The sequence below is a fragment of the Pezoporus flaviventris genome, unplaced genomic scaffold (assembly GCF_033815535.1).
Source record: "Pezoporus flaviventris isolate CSIRO_AGI_PZ_B2104156 unplaced genomic scaffold, CSIRO_AGI_Pfla_v1 ptg000001l, whole genome shotgun sequence".
NCBI lineage: Eukaryota > Metazoa > Chordata > Aves > Psittaciformes > Psittacidae > Pezoporus > Pezoporus flaviventris.
The window spans coordinates 8,862,902-8,877,968 of NW_026892549.1; the positions used below are offsets into that span (position 1 = coordinate 8,862,902).

The 15,067-nt window shown below is 39.0% G+C and overlaps 2 long non-coding RNA genes across 2 annotated transcripts in view; one reads left to right on the plus strand and one right to left on the minus strand.

The window, feature by feature from the left end:
* Positions 1-15,067, plus strand: part of LOC133283121 (uncharacterized) — a 172,703-nt gene that overhangs the window by 67,470 nt on the left and 90,166 nt on the right. The window lies entirely within an intron of this gene.
* Positions 1,468-3,923, minus strand: LOC133275971 (uncharacterized). Its single transcript, XR_009745796.1, has 3 exons — positions 3,325-3,923; positions 2,378-2,438; positions 1,468-1,916 (listed from the first exon to the last, which is right to left on the minus strand). It is a non-coding gene; the product is annotated as an uncharacterized LOC133275971 (long non-coding RNA).

Sequence of the window (15,067 nt, forward strand, 5' to 3'; positions counted from 1 at the left end):
TTAGTTACAGAAGAGCAAGGCAAAGAAATCAGCAAGGAGGAAGCAAGGGCAGCACCAAAGCTCATCCTACAGCTCTGACAAGCTGCAAAACTTGGGTCCTGGCCAAGACAAAGATGCCTTGCCAAATGGTCAGTAAAATCAATAGGTATCACAAGGAGCTGCTGTCTGAGAGGAAAAGGGCTTTGGAGCTTGGGGGATGTGGTGGGTTTGAGTTGTTTTCTTCTTTGTGGACTCTCTTCATTCTGCTCCCCTGTCCTTACTTCTCGTTTATGGAATTTGTGTGGCCTATTTCACAGTGCTGCCACTGTGGGCAGACGTGGAGGTCTGGAAGGGGAATAGTTCAGTTTGCTTCTGCTTCGGTATTTATTTTCACAAGATGGTAGTCTAATGGTGGGCTGCAAAATGCTGCTGAGCAAAATTTTCTAATAGCTAATTAGTTACTGAGGATGACTGAAATCTGATATCCTGATATTTTCTTTGTTTTTCTAAGAAAAAGATAATTGAAAATTCATAGGATTTTGTTTATTTGCAATACTTACATTAACATGGGGTCATTTTCAGGTTCAAATTAACATATTTTAAAAAAAAAGTGGCATTTTAATGTTTAGAAACTAATAGAAAAGATTAATCTGAAAAGCCAAAAGCCTAGACTTAGAGCAGAACACTGATTTCCTTCAACTCACAGCTACGACCTCCAGTTCTCTTATGATGGTGCAATTGTCATGAACAATATTTGCATTTTTTGACTCTACTGTATTTCAGCCTGAAATAACTCCAGCTTTTTATTAACTGCAAGGCTGAGTCTTATTTATCAGTTAGGCAGGTGTATTGCCTGATAATGCAATAAGCCTCCTTGGATGTACAACTTTTTTTATTTCTTTCATACCAGCAATCAGTTCCAAACACATAACAAAAACAAAAGGTGTTTTTTTTTTCCTTAGTGGTAACAGAGTTGTAAATTGTCACCCATCAGCAGTAACTATTGCCACTTAATAAAAAAATAAACCTTTCCTTAATCTCACACTGAACGTAATAGATAAGAATAAATAATGATATTAAAGTTGATGCCAAAATGAAGGACTGCTGCAACTGAGGATGTGCTGTGAAGTTATTTATGTAGATAACACAGTTTGGAAACAAAAAGGAACTAATTCAGTTGCAATAAAACAGATAATCCAAACTTTCCTGAAATAGAAATAGTTATAAATAGTAATAATTCTAACTCATTCTCCAAGTATTTAAAAGACAAAAAATTAGTCAGAAACACAAACTAAATTAAATTAAAAAAAAAAAAATCAAGGCTGAATGTTCTTAATACTTGACCTGCAAAGCAGTCATAAGCTGTTCACCCACAACCAGTAATATATCAGGATTCGACAAATGTTTCACATTTTATCACCACTCTTCTTTTTCGTGCAGTAAGATAAAGTGCATAGTGTGTACAACTTCCCCAAAGCACTTATACTAGCAGCAGGAAAGCCCTTTCCCAGCTACGCACCCGGTGCCTCACACTCAGAGCTGCTCCAGTCCATGCAGCAAAAAGCAGTGATCAGCAGCTCAATAAGCCAATATCAATATGCACGAGCAGATCATGTTCCCAGGAAAACTGCCTGTGGTTGGACTGTTTGTCTTACCATCTGTCATCCCAGGAAGGTGACTCTTCATCCTCTATCTTTCAGCTAGATAAAAATACTCTTTTCCATTTGCACAATGAGCAGCTAACAACTGGATTATCACTTCTGTCTTTCAGGAGACAGGGATGCAGTTTCTCACTTGCACAGGGTCAGCGAGAGGAGCACAACCTTCACCTTAGGTTGGTAAGGCAACGGAGGAAGCAGAGCTCAGGACCTGATTATGCTGAGGATCAGTTGCTGGATGAATGATGCCTGCCCTAGAAGCCTCATACAGGCATGCATCTGCAATGCATGAATCTGAGGTTGAGAAGACAGTGGCCATAGCTTCCTATAAATCCTGAAATTCAATACTGGCTTCTCTAAATACAGAATTGCATTAACTACAGAAAACATGCATTATGACCCAGCAGTAAAATTCATAGGGCTGCCTTTTTTTTTTCTTTTTTTTTTTTTTACTCAAGGTTTAAAAATGGAAAATATCTTTTCTTTATCTCTTTTCTTGATATATAAGCTTTATAAATCACTGGATCACTGCCACTCCAGTAGTTTACACTGGGAAACCAATTTATATGAACAAATAATAATGCTATTTCGTTATTTTTTATTTCCTCACAGAGCTGACCAACTCAAGGCCAAGGAAGATGCAGGTGAGGGACTCTCAGTGTAGAAGACAAAGACACATGGGATGGAGAGTATGCCAGCGAGGATACACAGGACACTCAAGTGCAGTATAGCATACTTACAGGCAGTAGATTTTATCCACTCCTTGGTCACCGACCATAATGGACCATTTTAACAAGTCATCTGTGACACAGGATTGGACAAAAAAATGTTGATAGAAGAGATAAATATTTCCTATCCCTAGTCACTTGGTATGGATTAGGGATAGATTTTGGGAAGTTGCACCTCACTTCACTAGCAAAAGTTCTTTTACACTGGCAAAAGTACTCTATTAACACAGTTGTCTCTTCCAGCCCTTTCCGTAATACTTCTTTTTTATCCCATTCATCCCCTTTTTCACATTCTCCTTCCCTGCTCCCAGTCTTTGGCAGCCCAAGTAAGCAGCAGCTCTGTCCCTTTAGCTTTTAGTGTTCCCAGAAATGAAGCTCTGATGGAGGCTGGATCTTCAGAATGTGTCAAAGCCTGGGGAAAGCCTAGGGTCCCACATAAACATCTCCAAATTCTTTGACGTGGATCTTCAAAGAAAAATTTGTAGGAAAAAAAAAACACCTTACTACAAACATGTTTTAAGGACCAAGTGTATAATTTTTCCTCTGCAAAGAGAAAAAGGCTTCAAACTTCTTTCCTACAGGACTTCACATAAATAGTATAACATACAAAGGCATCAACTGGTACTGAGAGGAAATTAATTGCAAACATTTGCTAGAACAACAAGTTCAGCAAGACACCCAGTGTAACATTATAGACTTAAGTATTTGGGCATGAGAGTCACATTTCATGAACTCACTCATTACATATCCTAAGAAAATCATGATGTTCTTACTGAAGATGGAGAAGCGACAGAATTTGTTAGTCTCTGAAAATAATACTGTATGCGTCAAAGATTAGCAGCATAAAATTTCTTTCATTTTAACTGCAGCAACTCTTCTGTTATAATAGCTTAACAAATATACTTAGGTTTTTTACAGTAAAGAGAAAATGATAAAGTAATTATTCACTACCCACCTACCTTCAAAAAGCTTTGAAACTATTCATTCAACATACTATCAAAATTCCACATTAGATTAGCAAATTGCAAATTATAATCTAGTGCAAACCTCAAATGGCGGCTTTTCAATCCCAGAGTGATAACATCATTTCCAGCTAAAAGGAAATAAAAACAAATTATTTTTTCATTGTGACCATGAAAACTTTCCAGTTACAATTCACATGCAATTCAGTATTTTATGCAGAAGTGAAGGAAGCAAGCAACATTTAAATGACAGAGTTATCAGTCTTTTTTGTATATTGCAGCTGTTTGGAAAGCCACAGGGCAAAGGCATTTATATATGAGATAAGCTCAGTCTGTAGAACAAATTAATGCTGGGTAGTGAATTAAATGGCATGTCTTCGGACAGCTAATTAGCTCTGTGCTGCTCAATTAAGCTTTAAAGGACATGTTGTGTTTCTTGATGGAGGAGAAAATATTTCCAGGCTGTTTCACATTCTTGGCACTTTCTGTTTCTTTGACTGAGAAGTCTAAGAAGAAAAAGAAAAATCCAACAGCCTTACCAAAAGGTATCAAAGTCTAAACTATGAAGTATGCAACAAAGTTATTTTCATTAGTCACAAAAAATCTTTGATTTGACGTCAAATGCCTCTAAAAATACAAGCTGGTTTTGGATAGGAAGGAACTACAAATCCATGACTTCAATGCTTTTTAAACTAGAAAAGCAGCAGGACCTCTTTAAAGAGAGGATAGAAAAGCTGTATACAGCTTTCAATGATTTGTTAAAATTGCACCTTTTTTTTCAGTTAATCAAAAAATTTCCACCTCTTTTCTTTCTGACTATTATCCTAAACTTGGGTGTCAGGCAATAAACAAATGCCATTTGGTTTCCTCACTCAATAGTATGAAACAGACATTAAAGGTTCAGGTCTTGATTCACTAAGAATGATGTTTCTTTTGTTGTTATCCAAACTCTTTGAAACTTAAGCAGTAATTGTAAACCCTCCCACATCAGATTTCTCACAAGAGCTTCAGTACTTCCATGTTTTTTTTCTAATGGTAGTAACTAGACTGCTGACTTCTAACTTCTCTTCTGCTTTCCAATCTAAAAGTAGAAAATCTGGTTAAATTATTAAAGGGGTAAAACTAAGTGAGATTTGTGGATAGAAGTTATGGTTTTCAAATCTAAAAACATAGTGAGGCTGCACTCACTTTATCCTCAAGCAGAGGAATCTGTCTTGTAAAATGAGAGATAAAATTCTCTTTCCTCATTAAATTTTCACTGCTATGCACATTAGTTTGCCATTGAGCTGCAAACTGCACATGAATATTTATTCAGTGTGAGCCAGTAACCACCAAAAAGAAGAAACCTGTGATCAAATACTGCCCTTTGGCATTGTGGACTTCATGGATCAGCAGACTCTTATCAGATTTCTGCACTGGGGTAATTTCTTCATCCTGAATTTGAAAGTTAACAGCATTTAACTAGTATTGTGGATTGTGAAATAAACAGACATCAGACATTTCTCTTATAGCTCATTGAAGGTCACACTAACAAGTAGAGTACCGAATTGGGGAAAATTCTGAAGCTATGAAATGGCTTTGCATCTTCAGTCACCAGTTTTACTTATTGTACTTTTGCAAGCAAATTCTGACTTAGCAACTGCACCCCAGAGGCAGTTGTGGAAGTCCAGCCCAAGGAAGGACTGTTATCTACCAACCTGCAGGTGTGAGTACGCACTACATATATAGCAACCTGATTGTATACATATGTACGCATGTGTATGTATTACATGTAACATTAAAGTGGGACAGCATAAACCTGCCTCTTCAGAGAGATTCCCTTTGCAGAAACAGAACAGCTGGATACCTGCAGCTTTTCTATTAACTATGCTTTTAAATATTTGTATTTCCAAAGCCCCAATTTAGTATTGTACAGTTTGTAGCAGGAAACTCTGCCTAATTGTGGTTGAAAGAGCTCAAATTTCACCCTACTTACGTAAATTACCAATAAGGAAGTGGGGGTAACACTGTTTTTAGTGTTGAAGAATGCCAAGACCAACCTGTTTTAACAACTCCATGAGATTAAACCTAAGAAATATCTAATGTTTCCTGACAGAGGTGACAATGGCTTATCTTGTGAAACATAGTTAATCTTTGGATGAGTTATTGTTACTCTTCATGTTTCACTGAGCTAGTAAATCTAACCTGATAACAAATGACATACAGCCAATCACTTCATACTATAAAAGCTTAGTTGCACCTTTTGGTGCCAGATATTCTAACACACCCCTCTCCCAGGAGTGTGTAGAAATTCCTCCTTGAGTGGGGACACTTATCAAGGGTGCTCCTTGAGGCCGAGCAAAGGAGTTTCCACAGTCACCTGTATCAGTGAGTAATAACAATATCTACTTAATTATTAAGTTAGCTCTGAATTATAGTAAATAGTAGTTAGGCATTTATACTGCATATTAGATATTAAAGTCCTTTAGCCCAATCATAGTATTAGCATTATAAATCATTATTGTCATTATCACTATCAATTATAAAAAAGTCTTTATTTAATATATGCATATACTTTGCCACCTTTAATCCAGTGGGATGAAGGGCTATACATTTTGATTATACATATAATCCTTTAGACGTAAACCGTTGACCAAATCTGGGATTAAATCTGGATCCAGCTTCACCTAATTTTTTCTCTGAGAAGTCTAAAAAGCAAAGGGATCCTCTCTGAACCTCGTGACTCAAAGGGAGGGTCTCCCTAAAACCTTTGTCCCAGGTACATCTCCCATTCTGTCTGCAACACACCTACAAATGTGCGCATAAATACATGTGTGTGTTCCAGATATAAAAATATGTCACATACAATCATCCGTACAGATGACAGAAAATCCCTTTCAAACACATGCAGGTTTTGTACTTTACTTTCTTGCTTGACTCTGTCTTGTCCTCCTGCTCTTGAAACCTCTGTTCAGGGAGGAATGAAAAAATTCCTCAGAGTTAAGCAGGAAAGTCCTTGAAATCAGGGTTTAAATACACCAAGAAAGCAGTAGGTTTTATGAGCTCAAATGAAAACTCATCCAGAAGCCACCAGGAAACATTAATACTACCTTAAAAACCATTTTCAAAGTGATGTTGGAGCTTGTTGTATGGCTGTTCAATCTGTTACAGGTCTTCCAGTACAGTCATCCTTCAAAACTTAAGCTATACATGCCATCAAAGGCTTCATTGTGGTTTTCCTCAAATATTTACATGAATTAGCTCTTGATGCTTCCCTACTAAGCTTGGAAGAGGAAAACAAAATGGTAGCAGGTGCAGCTGACAGGCACGAGTCCTTGTGGTAATGGGCAACTGTGCTACCCCAAACAGCGCAAAAGAAACCTATTCTCCACACAGAGAAGTCTGAGTACATTATCACTTGGGGCTGACAGCAGCTCTTCCATAAGTATATGAAGATTTCCCCTAAACCATATTTTCATTAAGAAACCTAATATGAGCTATTTATCAGATGTCAGCAGCAAAATCAAGCATTTCATTCTTTAAATATCAGAAAGAGAAAAAAAAACAAATCACATTTTCAGTCTCCTTTCTTCTTTGAGGAACACCTCTGTGACAACCAAAGGGCTGAGATTCTTGCAACTAGACAGGATTTAGATTTGTGCTTGCAACTGCCTGCACATGGTTAAAATGTTCAAATCCCACAAATGGCCTTGAAAATTTTAAGTCATAGCTACTAAGCAAATATTTTCAATTATTTGGTATATTTTTCCCTTTTTTCTTTTTTTTTTTTTTTTAAGGTGCCATTAGTTTTATTTCTGTCTGGATTCTCTCTGAACATTCATACTGCAACAATTAATTAAGCAAACTCTGACAACACAGAACACACTTCAGCTATGCCAGGCATCATAAGCCTGTATGTAACACCGAAGTGCTTCATATAGAAAGCTGTCAGAATTGAGAAACAGCATTTGAGCTGTATTTAGCATTCTCAGAGTGAATCTGGTGTTGTGTCAAGAGTTAGCAAGAGCCAAATATGAAAGGAAGAGAGCTTGCTTTTTTCCAAGTCCAAGAAAACATTCAGCATCACTACTTCCTAAATTGTATATGAATCCTGCCCTACCTTGTTATTCAAAGCCCTTAATGTGATGGATTTAAGGTAGAAATACTTCAAAATGCACCAGTGATAGATCCGCAACTATTAAACATTGTACTGTATCACCCCTGCAAACCCTGCAATGCCAGTTCTCAAACTAATGATATGAAGCCAGCACGTAGGGGAACAGTAGTTCCTTGAGCACTGATTTCTAAGACTTTGCATAAGCTAGGTCACGTGGAAAGAAACCAACATGCACAAAAAGGAAAAGCAGGGAAAGAATTAAACAGAAAACTCACAATAGCCGAAACCCAACAATGTATTGTGGCAGAAACAAAATTTTTCTATTATGTAAGAAATAACAACTTGTGAAATATTCTTTCACAGGTATTATCAGCCTTCAGTCATGCAGCCCATGTGTTTTGGTGCTGGCTACAGGGCACGTCTGGGGCATCACACACTTTTCCTGTGCCCTGCACTGTGTGCTACAGCACAGCCTCAGCGATTCCTGCAATTGCACCTGCAATAATCAGGGCTGATGAGCAAAAGTCTTGCTTTCCTCAGAGGTTTCCCGTATGGTCCTTCCCAGCAAAGCCCCTTTTTTGCTCAGAAACCAACCTCTGTGGGAAATGCATGGCTGTGGGTAAGTTCTGATAGATGTTTCAACCTTAGCAGCCTGCGCACAAAGATTAATATTAGCAGAAACTTAGATAAAAGCTTGACTGTGTCTAATGCCAGAAACATTTCTTATTTCCTCTTTCATTATGAAAAATTATTTTATCTTGACTTTTCAGAAATACAGTATGATTGCCCTTTCAATTAGCTTAGTGTTCTGTTTTCCATTAGTACAGTACAGAATAAGTGTAATGCATTGTACCGTCCCAGGGCTTTTTTCAAAGATGCTGATTTACAGCAGAAAAGAGATTTTATGTTTCTTGCCAGTTATACAACTGCTAAGGTAAAGGAAGCAGACGTGTTAGCATTCATTTCATCTGCAGCTCTTTCTATTTCCCAAGAAAGGCTGCAGCAGGCAGTTCAACATAAAAGAAAGTTATTAAAAATTCTGCACCCTTGAAGCAATCTTCATAAAACCGATAACAAATTCAATTTTCAAGTTGCTTAATACAGCTTTCTCTTGACTAACACAGTTATCCTAACTTAAGGACCTTTTAAACTAATGACCTGGAAGGAATAGGGAATATTTCATGTGAATCTGTGCAAAATTTGAAGAACTGCTTCGTACTCCGATTTTCTGCATCCCTTAGTAGTAGTCCCTGAACATCCCTCTCTGCCATGGAAACTTCCAGGGAAAAACAGAGCAATTCATAATGAAACACAAGTGATTAAGTACATTCAGACTCAGAAATATTAATAAGTTCCTGGTCACATACTTGAAAGTCATGCATAAGTAATGCCTTACAATTCCCATTCAAATATTACAATAAGTAAAATACTGAAAGTTTACTTAATTAAACCACCTAGGACCAGAACGTGTAAGAAAAGAACTTCAGACTTCGGTTTTGAATTGGAGTTATGATCATTTACATCTTACAGCTCTTTTTCAAATACAACACTGGATTAAAAAAAAGAAAAGGACTTTACAGAAAATAGCGGCATAAACTTAAATTAAAAACTAGATTTACAGATTTGTCCAGCTTGGTGAATATCACTGAGAAGATAGTTTCTAAAATCTTGCTTCCCTACACAAGAAAACACACATAAATCAGTCTGCAATAAGTCTAAAAGTCAAATGGAAGCTAAACATTTGTCTTTGTCAGCCCCACTGGAAGACAGTGGCCTAGATTTCTAAAAAGCTTTGTGAAAAACAGCCACACAGAAGTACAGAGAGATTGATCACACATGGTCCCAGGTGATGACACTGGCCTCACCGTAGCCCCCTCCCATTCCAGGCTAACTCACACCTGGCACAGCCCCACAGCAAACAGGGGTTCAGCCTCTGAGCTAAACCAGCTCTCGATTGGCTGCCAGCATGTCTACATGGCCTTTACTGGCACACGCAGCCCACAAAAATAACTCGCTCAGAGTAGACTTTCCCATAACAGAAAGCCACAAGCACTGGAGATGACTTTCAGGCAAGCACAAGCAACAGACAAAGCTCCCAACCGGCATCTTAACAGAAAGCCTTCAAATTACCCAGTTTTGCTTAATATTCAGATTCCACTGTGCTACTTGCCGATCGAGTTTAAAATGCCTGCACTCTGCCAGCAGGATGACCTGCTCAGTGAAGAAGCATGAGCAGTATTAAACAAACATGAGAAAAGGTAGTATTTTGCAGCAGAATGTTCCCACAGTCTCCATCAAAGCCTTTCAGCCTCTCACAGGGATGAACCCTTCTACACACTATGGCTATTCCTTTTGAACTTCTGCTGGGGTTTTAGTTCTGATTTTAGAACAAGCTTGTGCATTGATTAGTGAGAGAAAAGGGAAAAAAATCCAGCTTTGAAACTGGTCTTTTGAAGATTTTCCCTTCCAAGTTCATGTAGATATCTGATGAATTTGGGAAATATTTGCAACATCATTCAAGCAACTGGATAAAATTTTAACACTTATAAAAGTTCCTGATCTGGTTCTAGGGAGTGTTGCAGAGATTTGGATGAGCAAGTATCCACTTGGACTCACATGCTATATTTAACAGCTACTTTTAAAGCAAATTAACAGAAAATTTAATTTGCATTTAAACTGCAGAAAATAGTTTCTTTCAAGTACTCACTTTTATAAATTGCATTTGCAAGTTCATTATATGACTAAGCACAGTGCATGTTGTCAAATTCAGGAAGTAACATATGTTCATACATTAATCAAACATATATCTAGGAATAGCTTTCATGACTCTTCACACTTTAATGTATACCATAGGACATAGAGTAATACCTGGATATCTTTAACTCTAAAACTTTCTGAAAATTCTTTGATTAGTTGGGCTCAAGAGCAATGCATGTTGTTACAACTAAGGCTCTGTCACACCTGGGAGAAAATATCAAGTAGCTCACAGACACAGTAAGACCACTTTAGGGCTTGGTCTAAATAGAGACAAACAAACAAGAGGAAAACACCTTAACCCCTTGACAGGGAATTTAATCTCTGAGCAAAGTCCAGAAGAGAAGTCTCCCACGGAGCAGAGACCTGAGCCAACAGTTTCTCAAGCCCCACCCAAGGCCTTGGTAGTAAAACCATCCTTACTCAAACCACCCTTGCTTGATGTCACACAGAGTGCCACTTTTGTGAAGCATTTGCTATTGAGCTTTGCCTGCTCCCTTTAAAGTCAATGGCAAAGCTCCTCCTGACAGCAGTATGAGCACAGGCAAGACAGGAAGAGGTTTTAAAGATTTTCCCCATAATATGCACAGTGAGAAAGCAATTTTACTTGCACCATTGGTTTGAACAAAGCAGTATCATGCATTGAGCACACCTATTTTCTAGTGAGCTACAGTGGTTGTTAGAGCAGAAGCACAATCTGCCATCACATAATAAAGTCAACACATTCCAGTTTAATTGGATGGAGTCATTTACACTGCAATAACAAGGATTAAGACACAGAACACAACAACTCACTCTTAAATCTCTAAGCAGCTGGTTTCACTGCAGGAGTAAAGAGTACATGCCTCACTCACCTCTTATTAGTGTACGTGTTTTGCCAGGTAATTTAAAAAATGTTTACCAAGCAATCCACAGTTTTCAGAGACTGAGGCATTCAGCAATGCAGCTGCTCACAGAGGAGTCAATCTGCATGTGAGGACAGAAGGAGCTCCTCTAACTTTTACAAATCTGCAATACTCCCGGCTACAGAAAGCAACCGCCTAAAAGGCAAATGAACTCCTTTGCCAGAAGGAAAGTCCCAGTGATACAGCTGCTTTCTGAAAAAGACTTTTCTCTCATGTACAATCCTCAGATGAATGTTCCTAGAAAACTTTCAGACAACTACCTCAAGGTGTAGGACCACATTCCATGTTTTCTGTAGGACATGACTGTCAGCCACAAAGAAAGATAAATCTATTTGGAGACACCCTATCTTAGTTTCACTTACCAAGCAACGCCACGGCACCTGTGCACACAGTGATCACACATCACATTGATACATCTCCAGTGTCACAGGCTTGGCACCATTTTATAGTTCACACGTGGCACCTGGGCAATTGAGGAGCATAACTCAAAATGCAGAGACGAACTGATTCTGAGGCTCCTGAAGGCAGAGCTCTGCTCACTGCAAGTTTCTGAAAGTTTCACATGGCCTCATTCCTAAAAACAACTAATCATAAACTTCTGGAGGGTAGCGAGTGGTTTCTGAATCATTCCATGCATTTAAAAAACCTAATCTGAATCCCTTATTTCCCTCTATTTTTTGATAACCTGTTTCCACAGTTTTAAAGGGAAGAGGAGGCAAGACTGAATTTTGCAGTTTCACAGCACATCTGAGGCTGAGATGTGCTGTGAGGATCACGCAGGTGACAGACGCCTCCAGCAGCACTGGTGGGTGCCATGCGGGTGCCCCTTTAGAGCTGCCTCCCCTTTGTTCTCTGCAGCATGGAAAAAAGGGAAAACATGGCTAAATTGATAAGCCAAACTAATGACTTGTTGGGCCAAACTATCATTCTGGGAGTGGCTTTTTGTATTCTTTGGTATTCTTGCATTACTGAGCTGACTGGCATGAGGTGGCATCAGATATGCAGTGTCACCAGCACATATGGTTACTAACAGATGACAGCCACGGGCTGGTGAGAAACAAGCCTCCTCCCAGCATGTCTGTGAGCAGCTACCAAGCAGAACCCAGAGATAACATAGCACTTATTTGCCAAAATACAGCTTAATTCAGTAAGCTGACAGAGACAAGGATTGTCTGTTATAGAAAGAGAAAAAAATGCAGCCATAAAAGATTAATTACTTGCTGCAAGCTATTTGCCAAATTAAATCTCAGTATTTATTTTAATGCATTCACTGGCTACATTTTATTCTAAATGAAACTTTATAACCTTTTAACCACATCTTACTAATTCACTCTTGCTGGCTTGATTATCACTAACCAGATGAAACATTTGACTGAATAAATGCACTAATGTTTTCTCTTCAGTTGCAAACACACAGTGTTGCCAGAATCAAACATACAACTTTGAAAGCTAGAACTGCTGTCCAACACCATCTTGCCAAAAAAACAAATGTTATGGATTATTTTGGAAAATAAATTCTATAGTTATGCAACTACTGACAAACCTGATTCATTGCCAAATGTAATGAGTATTTTCATAAGTTCTTTGGCATAAGTCATCTGAAAGCCATCATTATGTTTCTTCCCCTCCCTATGTTTGTGAGATGGGTTGATTTTCAGCAATAGTAAATACTGCTCCACATTATAGGCAATGCAAAACTAATAATCCAATGTGAGAATATCTATATCCAGAGACTGCCTTTCTGGCCATCTGCTGCATGGGTCGAGACAAACAAGTTGAATTAATGCCCAAAAATCTATTTCCTCCAAGGAACATTATTAGAACTTTCTAGAAAATTAAACTGAGGTAAAGCCCAAAAAAAATGCATTTGGTGATAATTTAGCATTTCCAGAAAGAAAACTGCATTTTTTAAAGAAAGAAAATATATTCCCAAGCAAATACCTTTCCAGCTACAACACATTACCAGGAGCACCCTGTGCAGCCCAGGCCGGCTCAGGGCACTTGCCCTGTCCTGTCTCAGAGCAGTAGCTTGGTGCATATGCTGGCTGGACGCTGGGTGGGTTTCCAACAAAGCCCATGCTGCATCGAAAGATTAATCCAGTTCAACATGTTTCCATGAACATTTCCCCTATGAAAAATTGGCATATTCTGACAAAGAAAAGTACCTTCAAAAATTTCTGAATAGCTTCTCTTGGTGTGATTTTGCTACAAATAAATCTTTACAGCATTTATTGCCATCCACCAGGACTCCACTAGAAGAATGGAAATTCAGCATGAGATGCTTCTTATAAAACTTTGTCATAATTTAAGGTTTCATCTTCACACATAGTTTTATTTCTTTGCTCCTCTCTCAAGACATATTTTACACATTATTCTATTGTATTGTATGCTCCTGAGTAATCTGTTCAGTCAGTTTTTGGGGGTAGCAACTCAATGTATAGGCCAAGCTAAATATAGGCTTTTAGTCTGTTCAGTGCTACCTACTTTGAAACAAATGCATTTAAAAGCATTTTTCTTTGAGTAAATGTAGTTATAAGCAATACTCAAGGTACTTTTATCTATATGGCTTATTTCCATAAACAGATTTGAACAATATTCTCCTACCTTCACTAAAACAATCACTTCTAAATATGTATTATTATGTAAAAGAAAAACCCCTACAAACTGCCAGCTCACATGGTCTTGTTTGGATATATGGCATAATATTGTCCATGTTTATGTTGTCCTTTAAAAGCCCTGTAAGGTCCCATGAAGCAAAGCTGTTCTTCCTCATTACACTAGGGTTCTTCAGCATCACCACCACCAGCAGCCCTCCTATCCCAGAAGCACCCACTTCCCCCTGTCAGGCTGGGTGCAAGCCTGGCACCCATGCCTATGGCATCAAAACAGAGCCTCAGCAAGGGTAAGGTGAGCGAGTGCTGAAAAAGGCATAGCAGGCAGCTCCACATAACCTAATAATAACTGTTCCTCCCCATCACTCTTCTCTCACCCAGTCCAGATTTTAACCCACTTTGGAGGTGGCTTTCAAATTCAGGGAAAAAATGGCACTGAAACTCTGCACAAAAATTTTTCTTTTATTTGGGATACAGTTGCACCTGAATAGGCTGGAGAACTGGGCAGAGAGAAACCTAATGAGGTTGAACAAGGGCAAGTGTAGGGTACTTCACCTGGAATGAAGAACCAAGTACCAGTACAGGACCTACTAGAGAGCAGTTCAGCTGCACTGGTAGATAGTAAGTTGACTATGAGCCAGTGGTGTGCCATTATGGCCAGGAGGGCCAATAGTATCTTGGGGTGCACTGGGAGGAGTGTGGCCAGTGCATCAAGTAAGGTGATCCTCCCCCTCTACTTGACCATGGTGAGGCCACATCTGGAGTACTGTGTCCAGTTCTGGGTTCCTCAGTACAAGACAGACAGTGAGCTACTGGAAAGGGTCCAGCAGAGGGCCACAAAGATGATCAGGGGTCTGAAGCATCTGTTTTATGAGGAGAGATGGTGGGAGCTGGGTCTGTTTAGTCTAGAGAAGAGAGGACCAACTGAGAGAGGATCTCATGAATACATATACATATCTCAAATGGTGAGTGCCAAGAGGATGGTTCCAGACTCTTCAGTGATGCCCAGCAACAGGACGAGGAGCAGTGTCCATAAACTAAAACACAAGAGGTTCCACCTCAACATGGGGAAGAAGTTCTTTATGTTTAGGGTGGCGGAGCACTGGAATAGGCTGCCCAGGGAGGTTGTGGAGTCTCTGTCTCTGGAGACATTCAAAACCCACCTGGACGTGTTCCTGTGTAACCTGCTCTAGGATCCCTGCCTTGGCAGGGGAGGTTGGACAAGATGTTCTCCAGAGAACCCTTCCAACCCTAACAATTCTCTGATTCTGAGATGTAGAAACAGCTTTTGCATACACAGCACATCACTATATTAAACATAACTGAAACATGTGACATTGGGTATGCAAACTAGGGGAACCTAAGGCCTAATT